This window comes from Rattus norvegicus, chromosome 14 (assembly GCF_036323735.1).
Source record: "Rattus norvegicus strain BN/NHsdMcwi chromosome 14, GRCr8, whole genome shotgun sequence".
Classification (NCBI taxonomy): Eukaryota; Metazoa; Chordata; class Mammalia; order Rodentia; family Muridae; genus Rattus; species Rattus norvegicus.
Window position 1 is genome coordinate 32,173,834 of NC_086032.1, and position 24,955 is coordinate 32,198,788.

At 43.8% G+C, this 24,955-nt stretch overlaps 1 long non-coding RNA gene across 5 annotated transcripts in view; it reads left to right on the forward strand.

Annotated features, from left to right (window-relative positions):
* The window catches only part of LOC102556008 (uncharacterized), a 77,103-nt gene extending 67,854 nt beyond the window's left edge, over nucleotides 1-9,249 (forward strand). For 4 of the 5 annotated variants that reach the window (XR_010057504.1, XR_005493219.2, XR_005493218.2 and 1 more), the window contains one exon: nucleotides 9,103-9,249. This is a non-coding gene — a long non-coding RNA (uncharacterized LOC102556008). Of the gene's footprint in view, nucleotides 1-971; nucleotides 1,294-9,102 lie in introns of those variants that run through there. The other variant, XR_010057503.1, reaches the window with a different exon arrangement.
* Nucleotides 9,250-24,955: the final 15,706 nt, after the last annotated feature.

Genomic DNA, 24,955 nt, shown 5'->3' on the forward strand with positions numbered 1-24,955 from the left:
GTTTGCAAATACTCACTAAAGAGCTTGCTGTAGTCCAGTCTTCCTACCTAATGAAGAAACGTGTTCAACTATTGGCCCCTGAGACGGTTCTTCATATCTCCTGCTTAAATCGTTCCAGGTCCAGGTCCCATACGTTCCTCTTTCCCGCCCTTTCCCGTCCTGTCTTCAGTGGATCTATGTTGAATTCCTACTACATGCCGGGCCTTGCTCTGAGCATTGAGACTAAAAAAAATTCCCTTCCCTCGCTCAATGGGTTAAGAAGAATTATCTAGAATCATCAAATTTACAGAAGCAGAATACATAGAATTTAGCCGTCAAGGCCTGGGAACCGGGGTTGGGGGGTGAGTTATTGTTAAACGGACACAGTGTGTCAGGGCAAACGGAGAGTACATTCTGCAGATGAATAATGGTGATGGTTTCACAGCAGGTGAATGGATTCAAAGTCACTGGAGTCACTTAAACGTGACTGCAATGATAACTTTCATTATATATAATACATGCACGTGACATACATATCTCCAAGTAGAAAGGCAGAGGACTCAGTCTGTAAGAGCTAACACGGCGCACCATGTGATACCAAGCACCACGTGACAAGGAGCATCACGTGACCCAGAGCACCATGTGTGGAGACAAGATGCAAATTAGCCCCTTACTTATGGGCAGAAGTCTTTCCCGTTGGATGGAAAAACAGCTTCTGGTGAGTGAGAGAATTGATGGAGAGAAGGGTAAAAAACACCAGGCACAGGATGGGCACTCCGAAGAGCTGGATAGGAACCATCAGCACATCAGAGACTCACGGCGAAGCCACTCAGCAACATTAGACAGGAAGTAGCAAGACAAAATGTGTGCCCCGTTTACCATCTAGGGTGTGTGGTGTGTGTGTGTGTGTGTGTGTGTGTGTGTGTGTGTGCGTGCGCGCGCGCGCGCGGGCATGTTCTAATGTCCTTTCTTTTATTTGTTTCTCCCATCAGTCTCTAGTCTGCCTTCCTTCTGGAACTGCATGGAAACAAATCCCTCTTCACTGGGGGCTTTTCACACCCTTATGACCTCGATGAACTGTCAATCTCCCTGATAAGTCTGGCCCCTGCACAGTCTGGCTTAGTAGAACTAGGGGCTCCTGATTACAGTCCTCCAGGATATTTTAGGAACCCCGGAACAGTCTATGATCTACACACTGTACTGAAATCCCAATAGCACCGACTGGTTCACATTGTATTTGCTGTCAACTAAAATCTCCTGCCCTCAACTTTTCATGTGTAATATCAATAAATCAGGGGGCCTTTCTCATGTCTATTTCTGCTCCACTGATTTTTTTGTTTTGTTTTGTTTAAATCCAAGTTCAGTAAGAAAAAGAAAACTGAAATACCCCTTGGTTTCAGCTGCGCTATGGCCACTGACCCTTCTTCAAGAAGAAGCTGTCCCACCTAAACCCTGAGCTCCCACCTCCTCTTGCTGTAAGTGCCCACGGTCGTCTCAGAGTGTGCTGTATTGTATGACGGTCCTGTTCCCTGAGAACTCAAGCGTTTCTTTATTGACGGCTGATCTAACAAGTACTTTCTCTTTACCTCCATATTTCATTTTTTTTCTGTTTGCTCAGTTCATCATGTTATGACTGTGCCCCCCACCGTATCCCACAATGAGATGATCAATAATCCGTGTCCCCGCAAGGTCCTGGGTTCAGTCCCCAGCCCCGGAAAAAAAAGAAGAAAAAAAAAATAATCCGTGTCCCTAGGATGGTGTCTTTACCTCTAGTCCGGAAAATGGCCTTAGGTTGACTTCAGCTTGTTTTTCCATTACAACTAAAATGAGTATTAATTGGCCTGCAGGAGTCAGCTCATGTCCTTAACCAATTAGCTAATTGCAAAGAAATGACCTTGCAATTCCTTCTAGAAGGGAATGCAGCGTGCTGGACTCATGCCATAGTGTAGCATCAGTGACATACTAGTAATTCCATGGAAGGCGCCAGTAGTTAAATGTCATCTCCTAGAAAAGTTCATGTTGTGCGAGGTTTACCCAAAGCAGAGGAGAGCGTCTCCAACTCCACCTTTGATTAAGATTGAGTTGATAAAGTTGTTTCTCTGACTGAGACACCCAGGTGGGCCGCATCCACTGTGGGACGAGCTCCGTTTGAGAAGCCTGGAGGGTTTCCTTAGTCTGTGATTGAGAAGTTACGGGATGAGTGTCAGTGCCAGGTTTCACGATGGTGGCTCGCTGCACGGTGAAGGAGCGCGAAGAGCAGAACTGGATAAAGAACTTTCTTCCAGCTGTTTCTGTCTTTGGAGACATTTCCTATGTTTCTAGTGTTTTCTAAAAGAGGATACATGGGAGACAAAAATAAATCTTCTTCTGAGGCAATCGACAGCTACTAAAAATGACAAATAACTCCCTAATCCAGACACAGAGTGTAAACTCGAAATATGGGGCCAAAATAATCACGTTATCGATTATTCCCAGCTCCTGTAGAACTCGATGCCCGACTTGGGCACTATGCACAGAATTTTAGGTATAGAGAAAATTTAACATTGAAAGACTATGCCATATTTTATTTTTAAAAGATTAATAAATTAATATGATTGCAACACAGAGGATCAGCTAAAGACCCTTGCCCCCAAGTCTGGCCACGTAGATTTGATCACTGGAGTCCACATGGTAGAAGGAAAGAACTCTTTCCCTCAAGATGTCCCATGTGAGCACATGTTCCCCTGTAAGTAAAGGAATGTAAAACCTTGTTAAAACCTTAGAAGATCGACCTAGGAAGATTGGAGATATAAAATGAAGTCGTTTTCATTATTTTTACTAAAATAATACAACTGGGTTGGTTTTCAACTCTGCCAAAGATAGAATTAACATTTGATGTGGCTCATAGATGGACTCAAGATGTATTTCACCCCAGAGCAACACAAAAGTATGAGATGCTAGCATGTGTTACGATTATAATTGTGAGCAATGGTAATAGAAAAATGTAGCTTAGGTAATTAATTCAACTCTATGGAGAAGGGTGATCCTCCCAATTAAACACAAAAACACCTTCAGGGACCTAAACTAGTAAAAACCAGACAAGTGGCTCAGGAGACTGTCAATGGACAGGCATTGCCGACCTTTCCCAAAATGTGAGGTGCAATCCTTTGCATCCTTTTTTTTTTTTCTTTTTTGGTGATTATTTTTCCTTTCATTGGACATTTTCTTTATTTACATTTCAAGTGTCATCCCCTTTTGTAGTTTCCCCTCCAGAAATCCTCTCTCCCTTCCCTCCTCCCCCTGCTTCTATGAGGATGCTCCCCCACTCCCACACCCACTCCCTCCTCCCAGCCCTGGCCTTCCCCTACACTGGGGCATCAAGCCTTCACAGGACCAAAGGCCTCTCCTCCCATTGATACCCAACAAGGCCATCTTCCATTACATATGTGGTTAAAGCCATGGATCTGTCCATGTGTACTTTTTTACTGGTGGTTTAGTCCCTGGGAGCTCTGGGGGCTCTGGTTGGTTGATATTGTTGCTCTTCCTATGGGGTTGCAAACCCCCTCAGCTACCTCAGTCCTTTCTCTAACTCCTCTATTGGGGACCCCATTCTCAGTTCAGTGGTTGGCTGAGAGCATTCACCTCTATATCTGTCAGGCTCTGGCAGATCCTCTCAGGTGACAGCTATATCAGGCTCCTATCACCATGCACTTCTTGCCACCCACAATAGTGTCTGGGTTTGGTGACTGCATATGGGATGGATTCCCAGGTGGGGCAGTTTCTGGATGGCCTTTCCTTCAGTCTCTGCTCCACACTTTGTCTCTGTATTTCCTCCTGTATTTTGTTCCCCCTTCTAAGAAAGACTGAAGCATCTGCACTTTAGTTGTCCTTCTTCTTGAGCTTTGTGTGGTTTGTAAATTCTATCTTGGGTATTCCAAGCTTTTGGGCTAATATCCACTTATCAGTGAGTTCCTACCATGTATGTTCTTTTCTTAAGCATGTTCCTTCTGACTGACCACGACATACCATCCACATATCCTTGTCAATGTGTACAACTGCTATCAACTTACATAAACAGTAAGTTTATTTATTGTTTAAATACAGCCGTTTACTTAAAAAGAACAAAATGAATGAATGGTTTTTTTCTTAATCTGTCTAAGCCTGTTTCCGCTCACAGTAACCTGAGAAGGGTTATCTTGACTTAAAACCTTTCCAATATATGATTTGTTATTCAGGTAGGTGCTAACTCCCATGACTGCTAATTGCAGGGTTTCTAGCTAGACCACAAAGGAAGGGGCAAAGATCTGGGCAGTGAGCGTCGGACAGTGTCCAACGAGCCCGCACAGCAGCCCCCCATCTTGTGCTTCTGAGTCTGCTGGAGCTCAGAGCCCCACTTGTCACCTCTCGTCTCTTCCTTACGTCCAACCTCAGTTTTGCACCATGTCTGTGAACATTCGGGGGATCCTTTGGTGGCTGTAGAGCTGTCTTGGTGACATGTAGGGGTACAAGCAGCAATGTGTCTCCTACTGTGCCCTGAGACACCATCATATATGTAAAGTCCAATTCTGTGGACTTTAGGATTCCTTTTTTTTTTTATAATTTTTTGTGTGCATACATGTCCACTCAGGATGTGTGGGGATCCAATGTTTGTGAAAGTGGATCGTCTGATAGCTTTTCCATATAATTAGTTAAGGCAGGGTCTCTCACTCAAACCCACTAGCAAGCTTGCTCTGGGGATCGCTGTGAGTCTTGCTGCATTCCGAGGCTGTGATTAGAGAGGGCCACCACTGCCATCTGACATCGACATAAGTCCTGAGTTACCAAACTCTAGTTCCCATGTTTTCATTGCAAGCACTTTAGCCACTGAGCCATCTCTCTCCAGCCTGACTTTGGGATGCTTTAAAGGCTCAACACTATCTTCAAGAGCCAGAGAGGACTCAGCGGTTAAGAGCCTTGAGGGGGATCAGATCCCAACATTCATTTAAAAGCAGAATAATTCACATAAAGTAAATTCCAAGCAGGGTGGAAACAGGAGGATTGCTGGCCTTTTCTAGCTAACACTGCAGAGAAGGAATGGAAGGCCCAGGTTCGCCGAGAGACCCTTTTAGTGTTGGTACATACACCACATTCAAATAAATAATTTTTAAAAATAGTGCTCTCAGAAGAATTGTTTTTTCATTTTCTTAGTATTTCTTTGTTTAATGGCTGGTGGCTCCAAGTCAAATTGAACCCAGCAAACTATTTTGCTCAAAAAAAAAAAGAATAAATAAGTAAAAAAGAAAGATAGAGAAAGAAAGAAGAAAGAAAGAAATTAATTCTGCTGTAGTCTAAAATGGAGAGGAATTTGAAAGCAGGCAAGTGGGATCCTTTTATGCCTTCGGTCTCTCAGGGCATGTGCTCACAGGATAAGGATCAAACTGAGGTAACAGCATGGGTGGATAAACGCTCACACTGTGTGCTGGTCCCCCTCTTTCAGGTTAACACCATGAACCCTGTCTCAGCTTCTACCTCCTCTCCACACCCACAGCCTGAATCAGTCTTGAATACGCACAGCACCCCAGTTCCCACTCCTTCTCCTCCACCCAGCTTCTTGCATGCATTAGCGCCATCCTTCTAAAACAGCTCTTACCCTGACAGCTGCCCACTCGAAAACCTCAGTGGATTCTCTTCATCCCTTCCAAATAGCATCCTCTGTCTCTGAATAGCAAGCCCGCCCCTTAACCTTGCATGAGTGGTCTCTCCAGCCCTGCCCCTACTCTCCCATATGGCTTGTTCACTGTATATAGCAGCACATCCTGGCCACGTCTTAAACTTCCTTTCTTTCTCTTCTGTCTGAAATTCTTCTTGTCACTGTCCCCATGCTCCCAGCTACCCTCCACTGTAAAGCAAGAATAATCACTCTGGCTTTCCCTGCATATTTTTGTGACACTAAACACTTATTGTAGCCTATAACTTATTATGTGCTTCTATCTGCTTCTGAGGAATGAATGGCTTCCTGGGATGAAAATGTCAAGATTAAACTGAAAAATAAGGAAAGATATTGAGTCAATAGAGAAGGCCGGGGTAGCTAGCCAGACATGCCTCGCTTAAACCTCAATGAATTAAAGTGTTCCATCCCATACGTTCAAGTCCTTTCCTAAGCCCGTCTTTCAGGTAATCAAAACAGTTTCTTGCCTCGTGGCTGACAGTTCTTAAGTTGGTTTTATGTTGCTCTCAAGTTTTATTTTTTTATTGTTTTAACAAAAAGGAAGACACATTCTAATTTATTACATTTAGTTAATTATTTTAAGTATTGTGTGTGTGTGTGTGTGTGTGTGTGTGTGTGTGTGTGTGCGTGCGTGCATGTGCGTGCGCGCGCACTTGCCATGGTGTACATGGCGGGGTTTGAGGACAGCCTGTGGGGTTACTGAGCTCCCATCACTATGTGGGTTCTGGGGTTGTACTGTGCTCAGGTTTTCTGTCTTGGGGTCAAGTGCTCTTACTCTCTGAGGCACAAAGGAGAAAACCGTAAGAGTCCCAAATAAAATACTATCAGCAAAAAACAATTCGACATTCAGAAAGTTGAAGAATTTATTATTTTCTCTATGAAGACCGCATGATGAAAAGATTATTTCATAAAATGTTACACCGCCAAGAGAAAAAAATTGACCGCTTCTACTCTGCATTGTTTCTTACCAATATGATGGAGCACCTGTGGGGTAGACTGGTAGGCATGTGCCATTGTGGCAAAGGAAAAGAGAGATTCTCAAGGGACCTTGCCTGCCCTGACTTGGGCGCCATCCAGAGTACTGGAGCTGCCCTGCAAAGTCTCAATACCGCCATCAGAGTCTGTGTCGTGAACTTGGCAACTTCGCCCTTCTGAAGGAAGGTCTGGATGATGTAATGGGCAAGGTGGTGAACCCTCCCCCAGGAAGATCAGGTTCCGACTCCAATTCCGATGCTAGAAAGTTGGGTTTTTAGTGTAGATGGTAAAAGTCTAAGAAATGTTTTAGACGTCAATTTGCAAACCATGTGTTCTTACATACATGTCTTAATGCGTTGTCTCCACTATGAGCCCCTTCTTTGCCTAAGTCAGATGGGGTCCCATCCTGCTCTCCAGGAGAGGACGATCTCATGAGTTGTGTGTCTCAGTTGGTCTTGTCTGCTATGATAAGTACAAACTGCACGGTCATATTTTAGTCAGTGCAAATAGATAGGCGACAATGGGCCGATCATTTATACGGAGCTGAAATTCCTTTAGTCTAGTGACGTGTTTGCTGCTGTAAAGTCTAGCCTATTACTCATGTATTAGTGGGATGTTTTTGTAAATATCCACCTGTTGTGTTAAAGGGTTGCACAGTTGCATATAGAATGCAATGCCTGACAACAACATAAAAAATACTGCTTTATATATTCACAGTATGGCACCTCTGTGTGTGTGTGTGTGTGTGTGTGTGTATGTGTGTGTGTGTGTATGTGTGTGTGTGACTGTGTGTGTATGTGACTCTGTGTGTGTATGTGTGTGTGACTGTGTGTGTATGTGACTCTGTGTGTGTGTGTATGTGTGACTGTGTGTGTATGTGACTCTGTCTGTGTGTGTGTGACTGTGTGTGTATGTGACTCTGTCTGTGTGTGTGTGACTGTGTGTGTATGTGACTCTGTGTGTGTGTATGTGTGTGTGTGTGACTGTGTGTGTATGTGACTCTGTGTGTGTGTGTATGTGTGACTGTGTGTGTATGTGACTCTGTCTGTGTGTGTGTGACTGTGTGTGTATGTGACTCTGTCTGTGTGTGTGTGACTGTGTGTGTATGTGACTCTGTGTGTGTGTATGTGTGTGTGTGTGACTGTGTGTGTATGTGACTCTGTGTGTGTGTGTGTGTATGTGTGTGTGTATGTGTGTGTGTGACTGTGTGTGTATGTGACTCTGTGTGTGTGTATGTGTGTGTGACTGTGTGTGTATGTGACTCTGTGTGTGTGTATGTGTGTGTGACTGTGTGTGTATGTGACTCTGTGTGTGTGTGACTGTGTGTGTATGTGACTCTGTGTGTGTGTGTATGTGTGTGTGTGACTGTGTGTGTATGTGACTCTGTGTGTGTGTGTATGTGTGTGTGTGACTGTGTGTGTATGTGACTCTGTGTGTGTGTATGTGTGTGTATGTGTGTGTATGACTGTGTGTGTATGTGACTATGTGTGTGTGTATGTGTGTGTATGTGTGTGTGACTGTGTGTGTATGTGACTCTGTGTGTGTGTGACTGTGTGTGTATGTGACTCTGTGTGTGTGTGTGTGTGTGTGTGTGTGTGTGTTTGCGCGCGCACGCGAACGACCACAGGAGTGGCCTGCTAATACTCACTCACCAAATTTCGATCACGTAAATCTGTCTTGTGTCTAGATTAATCTCGAGTTGTTTCATGCTTCCCAGCCAGGAGAGCACAGGCTACCCCACACTTCAAGTCATCTACCCCGGGTCCCCGCAGAAGGGCATACAATTCTGGTTTGTGTCACTGTGGTATAATTGCCTGATGATGCATCTCTCAGCACATGATCCCATGGTCCAGCCAATTGTCTGTGTGCCGTGGACTCTATGGCTTCAATAAACTTAACATTCGTCAGGTCTCAGAGAAACTCCCAAAGCTAGGTGTGCTCGCTTGCTTGCTTGGTTTTTTCCGGGTGATTTCTCTTAAGGTCATATGGATTCTTAGTGTGATTCTCAAGGACAATATTTATTTATTCATGGTTGTAAGTTCTGTTTCCCATTTCACAGATTACAGTTTGGGAACAGAGTGTCTTGGTCACCCTCTCTGAAGACTCTGAAGACTGGCTCTTCACTGTCTAGCTGGCCCATTTCATACGCAAACTTTGGGAAAGTTTTCTGTGGCTAATGTTTTACATATGTGCTGCTAATGTGGGTACTACCATCCAGTCTAAAGGTGTAGGGGCCAACTGGGTGTGGACTGGGTGTGGGTGTGGAACCAGGGGACGGTGTGGGCATGGTTGGATTATCTCAGTGAGCTAATTGTCCCACCCACACGAGTAGAGTGTGATGCTTCAGTGAGGACATTGGTTTTCTGTAGTCAGGGGGCAGGGACTTCTCCCTGGACAACTTTCAGTAGATGGACACTGCTGACGTCAGTCATTCTTAGCTGCATTTCTGTGTTTTCACGTAGGCCTCTGACATCGTATCATTAAGAACTAGGACTATGGTTGCTGCTTCCCATGCACAAGACCCTGGGTTCATTCCCCACCACCACAGAGAAGAAAAGAGAAGAGAGAGATTAATACCATTTAAATAAACTCTCTCTCATTTTCCTCCAGAACGCTTTAAAGATCTCTTTTAAAAATCTGACTACATTGTATACATGTGTTGATGTTTTTAAGTCTAATCTCTTCCTCACCGCTTTCCCTACCTGCTTTGTGCTCAGATGTAGCTTATGGGGGTTGGCTAAATAAGTCCGCTCCGTGCAAGGGGTTATTTTTAACGCTTGTATCTTCCTTACTGCACTATCTGCTGGGGAAATCAAAGACATAATACACAAGTATCCCCACGAGCTCTCATCCAGGTTCTGACCGTTTGTGTTTTCCCCTTATGTTGGTTTGTTCACCATAAAAGTCCCTTACGATGACCCAGAAGAGGTCTTGAGACAGTAAACACAGCCATGTCAAATGGCCACTCAGGTTTTTTAATATAACTTTTTCTTTGGGGTGTATCTTCCCAATCTCATATGCTGGCTCCCTTATTAACTAGATCCGTCAATGTCACTGTGTTGACTCAGCGAACTCCAAGGCTGCGGGCCCAGCTCATCACTTGCTGGAAATATTCATTCCTCTTTGCTAAAACCGTTCTTGATTTACAATGGAAATAAGGGACGTATAGGACTGTTCATCTATCCCCTGAAGTTCTAGCCTCGTCTATCACGCAAGCGTAATGCCTGTTTCTTCTGACTTTTTATCCATTGGCTCAGGCTCACACTGCGTACTGCTGTGAGGGGACAGAAGCGCAGCTCTGCACCGTCACCCTGAACAGCTAAGGTGCTTCACTGAACTTCCAGACTCCGCAGTGCAGGCGAACTTGGGACTCACGATTCTGACACAAAATGAGCTTCAGGGCTAGCCAGTAAGCAGTGGAGTTGAGTTTTCGTTAAAGACGGAGAGGATCCTGATCAGGAAGGGTGAAGCATGCCCTCAAGCCTGAGTATGGGCTTCTCACTGTTTATTGACAGACATGACAGCCGAGACTTTAAGCATCACAGGGCACAGCTGCTCGTAAGGGCCTCTCCGAGGAGAACTGCAAGGAACTCCCTTAGTATCGTATACCCCATTTCAATGGCTTGAAGGCTACACCTTGATATGTGGCTAAGAAACTTTGGCCTTTTCTCACTCTCTCCTCTGATAAGTAAATTATAGGGAGGCTCCCGGTGTGTTTTCCATGGAATTCCAATCAGGAGCTACAGGGGTTACACATGACCTTCTACAGTAAAGAAGGTTTCTGGTTAGATTCGAGACAACTGTAGGATTATAGCTGCCGAGGAAGAAAGGCCTCCAGCAGGTGCTGCGTTGAAATTCTCGCCTCTTGGCTGACCATAGCTTTAACCAGACTCGTGGTTGAGAGCCCCTTTCCCTTCCCAGGTCCCTATAATCCCCTACCTTTCTTTCATGTCTCACAACCACCACTACAACCATGGGAGGTTCCATAGCAGCACACAGCAGATGTAGCCAGTCACCTGGACACACATGCCTCCTCCTGCCCCTCCAGCATGCTCCAGACACATTCCCTAAGAATATTTCCAGGGATACTGCGCGCTCTGTGCAGATGTGAAATGACAGACTAGAAAGAAGGAAGAGAGAAATTAAAACCCGTGAGAGCAGGACATCATAAACACATATCCAACGACCTCTCCTCGATGGTGAACAACTCTGAGAGTCTGTTACACCCTTTTCCCATGTTCCCAGCTACCTGCAGTTACTGCTGGATTAGACTACGTCCTTCACTGTTTCTTACCCTGTAACTCTGTCTCTCCTTACATCTATCAATGCTTCCTGTCCATCAAGAACTCCTTTCTCTTTAAACCCTAATCACAGGATGCTGGGGGTCTCACGCCGAGGTTTGTGATGATGAAGAAGAGAAAACCCTCTGCTAGCATGAGTGCAAATCAAGTTACTTTGCACAGATGAACATAGACTCCATGACACATGGCACCATTAAAGACTGATTTCTGAATAACTATCACTTGTATAGCTTACAACAGGCTAATAGAGGAAGTTAGCATTCATACGAAGAGAGTTTACTACAGTGTAGTTAGGGTCACCCTGGAAGTGAGAGGACCTTTCTGTGAATGTCTGAGGTGAGCCATCAGCTCTGCCAGGTAAGACTAGGGTGGAGGAGAGGTTTGGGGGAGTTTTATCGATAAGAAAACGTTAGATAGGGAGACAGAGAAAGGACACTTCACAAACAAGAGCGAGGAGAAATGGAGGAGCAAAGAGCGGAGGGTGGCTGCAAGGGCTGACGTAGAGAAGAAGACAGTAAGGAGGAGCAGGAAGAAAAGGCTTGGGTGAGGTGGGACCAGCCATGGGTTATGTTGAGGAGAACTGGCCTCATCCAGAAGAAGACGGGGAGACATTAGACTAAAGATTCTGAAGAAAAGCTTAGCGTCATCAGAGCGTTACACCAGAAAACCCTGCTTCTCCGTCTACCTGGAATAATTGGCGAATTCAAGATTATTCTTTGAGCTGGATGTGGTGGGTCAGGCACGCAATCCAAGAACTTTGGAAGCCAAAGGAAGATGATCCTCAGTTCTAGAGGGTACCCAAGACTCCATCTCTAGAAAGAGAGGAAAAGGGTCCCATTTCAGTCTAAGTGGAGCAGTAGAAGCAGTTAAATATGTGACATAATATCTCTGTTTTCATTCCAGCCCCACCAGTCATTAATTGTGTGGTAATAGCAACTAAGATTTATCTAGGAGCTTCATACGGTGAAGTGTTTAATGTGTGCAAATCGTGCACCCCTTCATCTCTCACAGTACTCGTCTGCACCAAGGCAGTAGCATCACGGTATATTAGTGAAAGACTATTTTAAACAGCATTTTAGGTAGCCACCTCACAAAGTAGTCATATAAAAGAGTTAGCTTGTGGGACTTTCCTAGAACAATGGCTCAGCACAGCTGCTGAACAGTGACATTGCTATTCTTGAATGTTCTTTCCACTTTAAAAGGGAAAGGGTGACTTTGGCTAAGGTCTCCTATACCTGACTTGTGTCATGACTGAATAGCTTGGCATTCACCTGTAGTCACTGGTCGCCAGGGGTTACCAGTGGGAACAAAGATATTTTAAGGGTAGACATTTATGCCTCTCCCTGTAACTATCAAGTAACTGGGGCAATGGGTGTCGGTTTGCGTATGCTTGGCCCAGGGAGTGGCACTATTAGGAGGTGTGGCCTTATTGGAGGAAGTGTGTCTGTCACTGTGGGAGTGGACTTTAAGACCCACTTCCAGGAAGCCAGGAAACCACCTGTCTGTTTGTCTTCAGAACAAGATGTAGAACTCGTACCTTCTCCAGCACCATGCCTTCTTGGATGCTGCCATGCTTCCTGCCATGATGATAAAGGACTGAACCTCAGAACCAGTAAGCCAGCTCCAATTAAACATTGTCCTTTATAAGAGTTGCCTTGGACACGGTGTCTGTTCACAGCAGTGGAAACCCTAACAAGACAATAGTGTCTCAGTCCCATGCACCTCTTTGATTTGCTGATTTTAATATCTATCCTCTATGTGAAATAGACAGTAGTCTAAAAATAATAACTCAAAAAATAAAAAATAAAAATAATAACTCTTTGAAGTTCTATGGTGTGTGAGTCTTGGAAACCTGACTAGGGGTATGTGGGAATGAAGAACATACTCTCTCTCTCTCTCTCTCTCTCTCTCTCTCTCTCTCTCTCTCACACACACACACACACACACACACACACACACACACACACACACCACACCTACACACACAGAGAGACGGGGGAAGGAGAGGAGAGGGAGAGAGAGAGAGAGAGAGAGAGAGAGAGAGAGAGAGAGAGGAGAAAGAGATCAGATGGAGATCCCTAGCACCCCAGCACCTTAGCATGTCTTAGCATGTTTTTATGTGAAGTGGACAGGGAGGTAGGCTTATTGCATACAGCTGAACAAGTGGGTGGCATTGTGGTGTGTGGAGAGACAAGGGGTCAGGACTATTACACACAGCTGAACAAGGAGGCAGGCTTAGCTAATCTCAATAGGGACATTCTCCCCATCACCCTGTTACCTGGTTTTACTTTTTCCAAATAATAATGCCCATTTAAGCATTTGGATTGTATACAGTTGGGTGTCACCCACTGAAGCATCCAGAGCAGAGAGCAGGAAGTCTTTGGCAGAGCCTGGGTAAGGTGTTGTCTGGTTACACCTGTGCAAAGCCGGTTGCCATTTTGATGCCAGTAATGAAGAATGAGCTACGAGGGTGTGATGCTGAGCCCGTGGTAACCCATCTCTTGCCCCATCAGATGTACCTATATGCGCCCTCTACTAAGTCCAGCCCAGAGTCTTCAAGACGAGGCAAGGCCACGACTTCTAAGAGCGACTCAATTCAAAAATGTTCAATGGGACATGTTAAGGTCCACATAGTCCCAAGTCTTTATTCTCTAACTCCTCGTCCCTTCTAGATTCCCTTCACCCTGGCTCTGCACCAAGACAGGGAGAGCGTGCACTAGAGCCGGGGAAATATGATGCTGGGAAAGCGAGCATCAGAATCTTTGATGGGATCAACACGAAATGTGTTGGCATTTTAATAAAAACCAAACGGGCTCACTGCCTGGCTCTGTTGGGCTCAGATGACAGAAGGAAATGGTGATTTTGTAGATTACAATTACTAGAAGAAATACCTAACCTCCCTTAAGTGTTCTGGGTGGGGGGGCAGAATGCAGTTGAAAAGTACGTATAGAAAGGAATTAATATTACATTTGAATCGTGCTCAAGCTTTTAAAATTGTCTGGCGAGTGAAAGGAATGTATTAATCATCTACAGTTTTGAGACACAGAAATGCATTTCTTGGTTTTATGAGAATTAATACTGTCATTTTCTTAGCAATCTAGAATCCTGTTTGAAAACACTGGACACCACGTCCCTTAAATTAATACAACTGAACAAAAGTATATGCCATCCTTTTAAAATGAAAACCATTAAGGATATCTACATTTTAAAAAAAAACCCAGGAAAATCTATCTATCTATCATCTATCTATCTATCTATCTATCTATCTATCTATCTATCTATCTATCATCTGTCTCTCTATCTCCTTTCTCTCTCTCTCTCTCTCTCTCTCTCTCTCTCTCTCTCACACACACACACACACACACACACACACACACACACACACACACACATGTTATTTAAATTCTGGTTTAAATTACCGTCCTAGTAAGGAAGGTAAAAGTAGTTTGAGGTCAGGTGAACAATTAACTAAGGGATTTGTTTCTTCACCCGGTCTCTTTAAATAGATAACCAGGGCAAAAATATTCAGAGAAATTAGGAAGTTGTTCATGTTAAGATAGCAAATGTAGAAAGACAAAATTTAAGGCATACTTAAATCATACAGATGAATCCAAACTTTAGAATCCAAGATTTCCCATAACTGTTGTTCTTTAACATTTTATTTGTTTTATGTGTATTAGTGCTTTCTCTGCATATGTCCATGCACCACACGTAAACAGCACATGTTCTAGCCAGTAGAGGGTGCTGGCTTCCCTCTAGCTGGAGTTAGAGATGGTATGAGCTGCCACGTGGGCGCTGGAAACCGAACCCAGATCCTCCGGAAGATCAGTAAGTGTTCTAACCACTGCACTACCTCCCTAGAGCCTCATTATTGTTTTTCATTCAAATAAACCTTCTTCAAGTCTGTAAGTTTCTTGTGTAAAGCCCTTATGTCAGGTATGTTTCCAAATCCATAATTTAAATAAATATATATATATCCTATAATTAATATCACACATTAACAATGTTATGTAACAACAACCCTTATTTGGTGTAGGGAAGAGGCCTGTAATGGACACATTAAGACGTATGGAGTCATTAAGTTGAAACTCACACTAACCGGTGTGAGTAGAGGCCTTGAGCAGTCTTTATATTTCAGCCTGTGTTCTGCCACCAGAATTCAGGTCATGTCAGGTCTCACTGCCGGATGAGTTATGAAAGCTGGTGAGAGCCCTTTTCCAGTTTCAAAATTGCAGGTGCAGGTTGTGTAACGCAGGCTTGGATCGTGCAGGGAAGATTTCACCTGAAGAGAAATTGCCCTCAGCAGCTGTAGGGATGGTTTCTGAGAGGCCATTTGTTTTGCCCATTGCTAATTTGCTGTGACTCTCAAGAAGCAGACGCCATCCGAATGGGTGAACTGAGTTTTAAAAAACGGTTTGAATAAAAAGTGATCATGACTGGTTTGCTTCTTTGTTTAAATACTATCCATCACCCTTGAGACCCAAATGTCATAGACGTGCAGCTTAACCTTGCCTTGGGTGTGGCCTCTTCAAATATGCAAATAAAACCCTCTGAGCCTTGGCCTGGGCGCTCCTCTGGTCTGCAGGACTGAGGAGAGATGGTGAGTATTTTTGGATGATGGTTGGTGAGGCAGAGACATTTAAAATACATAAATGTGCAGACAGTTCATTCCTGAGACAAACTTTTATAAACTAAAATTGCCTTTTCAAGTTACTTGTGCTCCTGTATAGACAGACATGTAGAAATGACTGTTCCATTGATCCAATTTTTAATATAATTCACCAGAGAATAATTTTCTGATGTTTAAGAGTCCTTCATTTTGGAGAGATACAGGAACTCGGGACCATCTGGAGCCGCATGCCTGGAGTGTGGCCTCTTTCTTTTGTCCATATATAAGAGTCGGAAGTGAATAAAAGAATGAAGCAAGATTTCACAATTAGCAAGGTCTGAAGAATCACTTCAGTTCTATCTGCTGCCTAGAGAATTGAACCGACTCTTAGGAAATCACATCCCGCCAAGGAGAAGAATGAAACCATCAATCAGATATCCACTTGATATCTCTCTGAGTTTTAAGTGGCGTCTTTGTGCTCTTGGAAGTGAAGTCTGTAGGCAGAGCTGTGGGCCGGCAACCGGAGCCTTCTCTCCTCCTGCCCTAGAGAAGGGCACGGTTTTAGACGTGACATTTGAAATGAGCCGATTTCTGACCTCATCAGAATGAGGGTGGTCCACTCTCTTAGGTGGCTGGCTGGCCGGTGCCCTGATTGGGCTGTTGGAGATCAGCAGTGCTCATTAATAAGCATGCTGAAGTTTGGTAAGTGGGATATCATGAACACTGATTTAAAAAACTAACTACTCAGCTATCAAAAACAATGACTGAATTCATGAAATTCATAGACAAATGAGGTAATCCAATCACAAAAAAACACACAGGGTACGCACTCACTGATAAGCAGATATTAGCCCAAAAGCTCAGATTACCCAAGATACAATCCACAGACCACACGAAGCTCAAGAAGCAGGATGACCAAAGTGAGGATGCTTCAGTCCTTCTTAAAAGGGGGAACAAAAATATTCATAGGAGGAGATATGGAGATAAAGTTTGGAACAGAGACTGAAGGAAAGGCCATCCAGAGTGAGTGCGTGGGGGAACACGCATAGAAGAAGGGGTATGGGGGATGGGATGGAGGTTTGGGGACAGGAAACCGGGAAAGGAGAAAACATTTGAAAAGTAAATTTTAAAAAATCTAATAAAAAAAGAAACCCTTCACCCCCCCCCCCCAAAAAGAAATCAGAAGCGGTGGAAAACATGAAGGAAAATGCTTTTCTCTTTTCAACATGTCGTTAATTAAATTAATATGCAAAGGGGAAAAACTAGCTTTAAAAAACAACCACTATGGGGCTGGGGATTTAGCTCAGTGGTAGAGCGCTTACCTAGGAAGCGCAAGGCCCTGGGTTCCGTCCCCAGCTCCGGAAAAAAAAAAAAAAAAAAGAACCAAAGAAAAAAAAACAACCACTACAACTTTATTCCCAAAAAACTTTATCTGTGGCCCGGGAATGATGCTGTCAGTAATGGCAGTGATTTAAGCAGATTTGAGTACAAAGCTTTGAAGAAAAGCCCCATGCTCCTGGGATCCCAAAGCACCAGGAGGGAGGGGGATGGGCTGAATGTTATTCTACCTCCTTCCATCCTCACAAAGAAAACAAAACCCCTGCTCCAGTCCGTCTCCCAGGAGCTGACTGTCCACTTTCCTCAGATTAAAACATCTCTAAATGACAGCCTTTCCTCACTTTTCAGACCTCCAGCAACAAACATCAGACCACGTGACACTACTGGGTGTATCAGCAATATTCTCTCCACGGAGACTAGTCTGAAGGACAGAGTGTGCGCTCCGTAAAGCGTCAATGCGTACTTCTGTTCAAAGCCGTTATTTCAGATCATACATGTTCCACCACGGAATATTAAGGCTGGCTTAACAGTCTACTTGGTTCCTTTTTAAAAATATGGCTGTGCATTTTCAACTTTTGTTTGTTATGACTATTTCAAACATAGAGTTACAGAGAAAGGTTAAACGGACCCTCGGGCACCCGTCTGTCAGCTACACAACCATCCATTCATGGCCTCTTGTTTCATTTAACTCAACCTCAACCTGGTCTAGTCCTCTACTACATTTAACCTGTACAGAACTTCGCGTTATTATGAAGGGATCCTAATCAAGACCAGGCAACGGTTTCACACGTTAGTAAGTTCCCTGAAAGGCCTTGAAATGACCACTTCGAATGGGCGAATCTACTCTCGAGTTAGGAGATAAAGTGGTTCTAAGAATCTACACATAAGCCTCTCTGTCAGATCGCCACAAGTTGCAGGCAGCTGGCTACAGTAATGGACATGCTGGGCAGGACCGTTTCGCAGAGACAATGCCCACAGGTGTGTGAATTTATGGATGGCACCAGCCTCTCCCCCGAAATCGCAAGGCATGCATGAGAGGGTGATGGGCTCGCCCTATTGCAGTCAGAAAGAGAGGTTCAGAGGTTGTGCTGACCTTGCTGCTGGGTCCTGGATATCTACCGCTTAGCCCAGGGGATAGTCTGCAGCTGTTCAATAAAGCATCTGTATTTTTGTCATTGTTTTAAAAGAACCTACACATAGGACGTACGATGAAAACGTACACTGCACACAGGTACAAACACAGTATGTGTGTACATTTGAAATCTGAGTAAGCTGTATGGCTTGTACTAGTGTATCTATTTCCTGGTTTTGATATTGCGTTAGAGCTATTCAAGATTCTCTCTCAATAATAAAACAAACAAAAGAAGATGTTTCGCTGATGTCCCGGCTAGTTTTTATGTCAAGTGGACACAAGCTAGACTTATCTGAAAGAAGGGAACCTCAATTGAGGAAATGCCTCCGTAAGATCTAGCTGTAGGACTTTTCTTAATTAGTGATTGATGGGGGAGGGCCCAGCTCATTATGGGTGGGACCATCCCTGGGCTGGTGGTCCTAGGTTTTATTAGAAAGCAGGCTGAGCAAGCCATGATGAGCAAGCCAGTAGCAGCATCCCTCCATAGCCTCTGCATCATCTCTGGCCCCCAGGTTCCTGCCTCCAGGTTCCTGCCTCCAGGTTCCTGCCTCCGGTTCCTGCTCTCACTGCTTGTGATGATGAACTGTTACATGGAACTGAGAGTGAAATAAACCTTTTCCTCCCCAAGTTGCCTTTGGCCATGGGGTTTCATTGCAGCAATGGTAACCCCAACTAAACTAAAAACTAAGTGACCTGAATCGAGAAGCTCTATGTATATTTTTTTGCAAATTTTTGTGAATCGATAATTATATTAAAATTTTATGAAAGAAGTCAGGTGGATTGGCCCATCACTGTAATCCCAGTGATCGGGAAGCTGGGGCCAGAGGATCTGAAGTTGGAGGCCAGTTTGGAATATACAGTGAGTCTCTGAATTAAAAAATAAAAGGTAAATAAGATAACATGGATATAACTAAGTGGCAGCACTCCAATCTAGCATTACACACTTTGACACCACCAAAAACTTGAGATATTGAAACACTAGGAAAGGAAATATAGAATAAAAGAGATAAATCCAAGAATTGGAATTTTCATTGTACTGGAGGAAGACAACTATACACATGTCCAATGCATGTATTTACATACATACATGCACACATGCATACACATTACCATGTCCCAGGGGGTAGGAAGTCTTTCAGAAAACAAACAAATGCAGAGGATGCCATTTGCTCTCAGGAGGTTGGAGAAGGATGATGTCATCAAGAAGACAATCTGTCACAGGAAAACCTTGAGTGCTTTTCTCACCCTCTGCTGACACAGTTCTCTGAAGGTGTATGAGAAACTATGCTGGTCAGTTTTTGGCAGCTTGGCTCAGGTTAGGGTTATCTGGAAGGAGGGACCCTCAACTGAAAAAAAATGTTTACATAAAATTAACCTGTAGGTGTGTCTGTCAGGGTACTTTTCTAATTCTTGATTAAAATGGAAGGGCCTAGCCCACTATGGGTGGTGTCATTCCTAGTCAGGTGGTCTGGGATGTATGAAACTACAATCTGAGTGGACCAAGGAGAGCAAGCCAGCAAGCAGCACTCCTCTGTGGCTCCTGCATCAGCTCCTGCCTCCAGGCTCCTGCCCTGTTTCCATTTCTGCCCCTACTTCCCCCCATAATCAGCTATGGTTGAGTTATGTAAACCAAATGAAGCCCTTCCTTCCTGAGTTACCATTGTTCTTTATCATAGCACTGAAAGCCAACTAGGACAGGAAATAATACAGTTGCATCAGGAGGGATAGGTGGGAGGAACAATTTGTTGATTTTTGCTATTAGAGAGAATAAAATATAGGGAAAAGAAAGGTGTGAGAAAGCAGTTCAAGTTGATTTTAAGGACCAACAGGTTCTGCACAGGGGCTGTTGAACCAAGAAATGAAGATGCAGAAGTCCCATCAGAGAGCACAGTAAAGGTGGCATGCCTGGAAGCCCGCTTGGTTAAAGAAATGATTGCTCCGCTGGGTTTTAGTTTCCTCTAAGAAGTAAATGTTTTTGTGTGGTTTTCTTTTTGTTTTGTTTTTTTGTTTTCATTATTTTAGGGGATGGGCAGGGATTAAGGAACAGGAGACCTCTCTTGCTGGGCACATTTTCACTAAGCTCTACCCCTAGCCTTACAAGTTTTCTTTTTTGTTCTGTTTTGTTTTGTTTGTTTTAGGATAGGTTAGCCTTAAACTCTTTGGTAAGCCTGGGTAGGCCTCAAATTTACAATTCTGAAATGTTTGCCTCTTGAATTTTATTCACTCTCTCTGTCTCTGTCTGTCTCTCTGTCACTCTGTCTGTCTCTGTCCCCCCCTTCTCATATGTGTGTGTGTGTGTTCCCAATTGCCAGTTTAAGACAAAATCTCTTTATGTCCCCTGGCTGTCCTATAACTCACCCCAGTCCTGGCTTTTTGTACACAAATTTTTAAATTACTGTTGAGATTCAGTAACATTGAAATTAACATCCATCAGAAATCACACTACTGGGTAAAAACAGATAAAGGTTCAGGCAAGGCACGAGTACACTATACAGCCCAAGCTGGCCCAGAAGCCATGATTTTCTGCCTTAATCTTCAGAGTTCTGGGACAAGAGATAGACACAGATTAATATCTGATGAAAAAGAATTTGAGTATAGATGAACAAAGACTAAGCTTCTCGAAATTGGCTAATCTTAATTTTATTAGAACACAAACATCTTAAAATAATAGCATGTATCATTAAACTTAGAGCAGCCTGACACACATGTATGGGAGCACATGCGTGTGCATGTGTGCACACACATGTGTTCACACATGTGATCACACACGATCACACACACACACACACACATGCACACACTATACAGCTTATAGCACCTGTGTCTCTATAGTCTACTTTAAAAATCAGAGCTAAAATGAGAACAATTGAGATAAAATGAACAGTGACCTTCTATTCTGATATCCACTTACATGTTGCTTGCTTCTATATTTAGAAATTCATTCCGGGTCTCTTGATTATTTTAGCTTTTTAAAGATGTCAAGTTATTCTGTTTTTTTTTTCCCTTTGCATTCAGCTAATACACAATAAAATCTTGATCTGAACTTGTCCATATAAGGAATTCATGTATTTTCATAAATAACAGACATTTTTAGGAACTATAAGAATATTTAAATTTATTTTACATGGATTAAAAATCAGTCTAGCCATTTTAAAGTAGTAATGCAATGTATTCTGTAGAAATAACAAATACTCTATCTGTTCTTGAAGTCTCATAGCTATCATTTAATTTTAGGTTTCATTTTTATAAAACCTCATAAACCTACAAGAATCTGTTTACCTGCCAGCTTTGACCGGATGTGACTCAGAAATGTGTCAAGACAAATCTAATAAATCTTTTATTAGTGCGTATTAATATTCTAATGGCAACTTAAGGAACAGAGGAAAGACACTGCTTTCAATGGATTGGAATGTTTTAACGTGGTGTTTCAAATTAGCAATACACTGTGCCTGTTGTGATGGCTTTACAGTCAGAACATCTATAATGTGAAAAGCAAGCCTTGTGGGTACCAATCAACCAGCAATAACTGCTGTCTTTGCTCTTTTAAAACTTCTTATTGCCCCCCCTCCCTCCCTCACAACCTCCCTCCTCCCTCCCTCTCTCCCTTCCTTCTCCCAGACTAGCCTCAAACTTGCTATGTTGCCTAAGCTGGCTTTGAACTCCGGACCCTCCTCAGTCTTCAAACAGCTGAGATTATAAATGCCATCACGCCTTTGAGATAACTCCATGCTGCTGTATGTCAACCTGCTCTGACCTCCACGTAGGGAATTCGGTAACTAGACACCTACCCACGAATGCCAGCTGACTTCAGGAGTCCCCACACTAGCCCCTTCTGCAGAACAGTAGCGGGGGTGGCTCTGGACTCTCACACGGGCCTCTCACGTGCCACGGTTCTCTGTCACAGCTGCGACATACATTGGATGAAACTGAAAATCACTCCACTGGGGGAATGGCTTTGAATAGCATGGCTTATTATTTCTGGAAAGTGCTTAAAGTGACTATTAACAGTAATTACCAAAAGGAAGCAAAGCCTCCCTCTTGCAAAAGATGTGATATTTCTCACAGTTCTGTGCCTTGCTGTCTCACCAACATTAATTATCCTACCGTGGGAATTCTTAAACAGCAATGGCCTACTTGGCTTGCATGCCTCCCTGTCTCCAATTCGTTGTGCTTTCATAGTTTGGTTTTACTTTGGTTTACTGTTTCCTGAGACAGGGTCTGGCTAGTTTAGGGTCACGTTGGAATTCTTCTGCCTTAGCTTCCCAGGTGCTGATTGAGTGACAGATGTTTAGCCCCGCTCCCTGCTCTTTACCTCCTCCCCCTTTTTCTTTCCCATTTGTTCATTCAGTTGTCCTGTGCACTCAGTCTCTGGCTGACTGTTAGTGGCATGAGACAGTCTTGTTTGAAGTGGTGTCTCTGTTGTATAAAATACTGGCTTTGGTAGCCTTCTGGTAGCCTTCTGGTAGTCTTTCTCTTGAGGGAGTGGGGTGTGCGATTTCCAGTAAAGAAGAGTCCATCCAAAATTCTTCCAAGTTGGAAGCCTTGACTTTGGAAAGGAAGAGGTTAATAGCTAAAGAGTTAGAAGAGATAAAAATAAAACTACAATATACAGCAAGATTTGGATTCATATTAAAGTTGATAACATTTTAGTTCTAAGCTGCAAAGATTGCCCATATTCAGCCTGTCCTCATACTTAGTTCTGACTTCTTTCCTTGTTAGAAATTGAAATTATACACACACACACACACACACACACACACACACACACACACACACATATATATATATATATATATATATATATATATATATATATATAGAGAGAGAGAGAGAGAGAGAGAGAGAGAGAGACCTTCCATTTAAACATTTATTCCTGATCTTTGCTCCTAAGGAAATAAGGAACCTAACTGCCCTTTGTCTTAATTTCCATGTCTCAGAATGACATGACCTGAGAGGCTGTTTCCTTAAACACATCTCCAAAAACATAAACTCATATAAAGATAGCAAGAAGTCAGGAGGAAATGTCTGTTGAGTTTAAACCAATAAAGGTTCCACAAGGCTTAAAGTCTCCACTTAAGTCAGTGAGAACGAAAACCAATGAACCAAGTGAAGGAGTAGGCAAAAGAGGTCAGTGGAAGAAGAAACAATGGTGGACAATATGCTTTTCAAAAGATAGGCAGTCTCATTGGCAGACTAGGAACTTCGAAGTACATCCACGGTGAAGTGTCATGCCCTCTGGGCTGGCAGAGATTTTTCTCCATGGACTAGCAGCCCCTGAAACTTCATTCTCTGCTGATGGGAGTCTTAGTATAACCATTTGAAATACTATTTACAATAGAGGCTAACTAGGTCAGCCCCTTTGACTTAGTAATCCCACCCCCGGGTATACACCTCAGAAAACTCTCCCACACATGGACTGGGAACACATTCGAGAACATTCATAGCAGTCCAGCTCAAGTCGTGCATGTGTTTCCTTAGACATTCCTGACACTGAGGGGGGTGGTAAAGGCAATACTGGGCGGTCACGGGAAACCCACACACAGTGGCTGCCAAGACCTGTGATCTCTCAGAGACCTCTGGGAGAAATGAGGCCAGATAACTTTTCTGTCCCCTGACCCCCCTGACCCACCCTTAGGTCCCTTAGATCCAGTGTACCACTTGCATTAATCCATTTATTACTACTTTCGGAGTAAATCAAAAAGGGGAATTTTCAGCCAATACGTTCTCATTCATAATTTTGTCATCCTCGTGTGTTTCTTGTATAAAATTAACTTCAAAACAGTAACCAGTATTCTCTGATCTGCTCATGAGGGTTTCATTCCTACTATTCTCTGTATTTCCAATTAACAGCCTATTCTCCCTGGAATTGCACAGCAATTGGGCATGACTTGGGGGTAATTAACCAAAGATTAATTATCATTAGGGAAAGTTCCTTCTACTAAATGGTGATTCCCTCAGAAGACCTGCCTTGCTTATCGTGGGTCACTCATGCATGCCAGAGGCCAGGAAACCCCATTGAGGAAGAAACCTGTGCCCATGCTCCTTCCCGGGCTGAGTTTGACTGGGTTACTCACTTTGTTCGCTAGGTTGTTTTACAAAAGCTTTTCTTCTTTTCTTCCTTCCTTTTTTTCTTATTTAAATGAATTTTTACACTGCAGATATGTCATGAATATTAAATGAAACTGCGCGGGAAAGTCCGTGGTTGCATGACCCCAAAATGCCCCTTTAAAAAACAGCAATGTGCTTCCTTCCTGCCCTTTCCTCCGAGCTCCTCGCCTATCAGAAAGAGGTTAAACAAGATAAGTTGCACTTTTTTTTCTGCAGAAGGAAATTAGAATCGTATTTCTCAGTGTCCTCTTAAGTGTCCCGGAGTGTGGGAATAGCGGACGTGAGGTTGCGAAGGAAATGAGAGAGAAGAGCATCCTTCTGACAGAATGGCCACTTGAGCCTTGGGTGCCCCACAGACAGCCCCCACCTTCTAACCGCTGCAAGTGCACCCAAGCCCTGCTCTTTCCTGACCACCATTTTACTGCATCTCCAGGAATGGTTTTGGACTTTGCAGGTGTTTGGGGGTTTAGATGGCACCGTCTTCACCCACATTGTGGTGGAAGCACTATCACTCTGATGCCCTGGGCACTGTGCATTGAACGGAGCTCACCCAGAGAAGGAAAAGAGGGGTGCTTGGATAGCAGGGGGATTCCTGGCTAGAGGAGCTGCAGGCCGGGAGACTTGCACAAATGGGTTGGCTGGGTATACTGTGGTATCCCGGAGACACAGGAGAGAGTGTAGCCACCACTTAACCACCCTGATCTCAGGCTCTGGAGGCTGACATCCCCTCCGGCTCCCACCCAAGTTCCCCTTCCACAGGTGGGAGTGGACCGCCATGGTTTAATTTCATTCTCCAGCTCAGAGCCGAATGCGTGGTTCCCTGAGTC